At 40.5% G+C, this 2,185-nt stretch overlaps 1 pseudogene; it reads right to left on the reverse strand.

Moving 5' to 3' along the window:
• Positions 1 to 667: 667 nt before the first annotated feature.
• LOC117485864 lies at positions 668 to 1,596 on the reverse strand (annotated as a pseudogene).
• Positions 1,597 to 2,185: the final 589 nt, after the last annotated feature.

Genomic DNA, 2,185 nt, shown 5'->3' on the forward strand with positions numbered 1-2,185 from the left:
TTACATCAGCATCTGTGGACACTGCTGTCATCTGAATACATTGGGCTCATGTTACTGGAGAGGCACACACACACACACACAACACCACCACACACACACACACACACACACACACACACACACACACCACACACACATACACACACATACACACACACCACATACACATACACATACACATCGTAATAAGACAACACAGATTGGATTGTGGGAAGAAGAACTTTTATTTTCAGTTGCTCTTATTATTGCTATTAGGCTTTTGGCTTTTGTTGTATACTTTAATTTTTACATTATGTTGGATAAATATTATTTTTGATTCGTCTTTGTAATTGTTAGTATCTGTCTCTGAGGGGGCGGCTGTTAAAGCTGCAGCTTCCTGATCTCTTCTGTCAGATTTCTTAATTGTTCGAACAACACCAACAAAGAGTCAACAGCAATACAAAGCTGTTTGGCATTGGCAGAGAAGATTTGGCACATTATTCATGGCGTGACCCACATACTCAGCTCTGCTTCTCATCCCACAAACGCTTGTTCCTCACAAATGTGGCTCCATTTAAAAGAGAAATAAGCAGGCTTTCCAACGGTATGAAATGTAATGCCAAGAAGCATTGTTACAAAAAAGGTAGTCGTCTACCAAACACACATTTCCTGACTTGTTGTGCTATGTTTAGTAAATCTTTACCCCAACCCAGGTAACATTAGTGTGATTTGATCCGACACAACAACAATTTAAGGTGTTAGGGATTTCTTTCATTTTCAGTCCGTATATGATTGGGTTGAAGAGGGAGTGATAGGAAACCATTTGCAAAGTCAATATCAAACGTGTCATTTTGGGAATATTTAATCCTAGACGAATTATAACATCATCTAAATAAAATAAACAGGAAAAGCTGATTAAAACCAACAGGTGGGGTAAACAGGTCTGTGCAGCTTTCCTCCTGTATTCTCTACCATTTTGATATGATAGTATAAGTATCCTGGTGTATGTAAAAAGTATGAAGATAAGAGGCAGAAGTGACATATTTATCAACATGAACACTCCATATACAGAGGAGAGCGCTTGAGCTCACACACTGAAGATTGTAAATTGAATTGTTACAAAAATCCCCCTAATAGTAAAAATGCAGAGTTTGCTATTAGAATAAAGAATAAATCCCACTGCAGTCTCACAAGTCGGCAGAAGCCAAGACAAAACCAGACAGACATTGACAGTTCTTTTTCTCATGATGGTTGAATATTGCAGAGGTTTACATATATACGTTGGTGTTGGGATCAGGGGGTCACAGGTTCAAACCCCACTGCAGTCAGCATGTCGTTGTGTCCCTGAGACACTTCACCCCAAATTGCTCCTGTGGGGATTGCCCACAGTATTGAGAATGTAAGTCGCTTTGGATAAAAGCGTCTAACAAGTAACATGTAATGTCATGTACATAGGCTCATGGAGGCTTTTGTGAATAACAATGATGCACACAATAGTGGAATTACTGCAGATGATCAGAACATAAACTGTAAACATGATCACAAAATACAGATATCTATATCTCTGCACTTCCACATGCCCATCAAAAGTTATGTCACATTGAATTGAGCATCCATCAGTAATGCAGGCAGATCATATGTTAACTCTCATGAACAATACCTGAACAGTCTCACTTGCAGTAACATCCAAGCTGTGATGAAGAGTGCTAATGCTTCACACAAAGAGTGCCAGAAAGTGTCTGAGTCTGTGGGAGGTTTTTATCTGACTGCTAACTCCTCTATGGAGCTCATTAAACTCCATCAACACGTGAAGAGCTTCAGCAAACTGAATTGTACTGAATACAAAGGCAATGTTTGATGTAACGTGGATTGATCACGTTACTGTGAGAGTTAACTGTAAACTCAGATAAAAATGATATAAGGAGAGGAGGTTTGGTGGAGGTTTATTCAGCTGCCTCTTCAGGGACACAGCCTTCTGCAAGAACCAGGTTTCCACCATGCATTTGTCGGTGTCACTGGACCCAATTCGCCCAAGGCCAGCAACAAATATCCAACACTACCTGTCCTGTTAAAACTCTGCCTCCTTATCCCTAGCAATTGTTGAGGAACATATTTCCTAGGCCCATACCTTGGACCCAGTTTATCACTTCCTACTTTCCCCTCACCGAGCACAGGCCTGCAACCTTAGGGTGCTGCGTTCTCTTAC

Source organism: Trematomus bernacchii, unplaced genomic scaffold (assembly GCF_902827165.1).
Source record: "Trematomus bernacchii unplaced genomic scaffold, fTreBer1.1, whole genome shotgun sequence".
NCBI classification, from domain to species: Eukaryota; Metazoa; Chordata; class Actinopteri; order Perciformes; family Nototheniidae; genus Trematomus; species Trematomus bernacchii.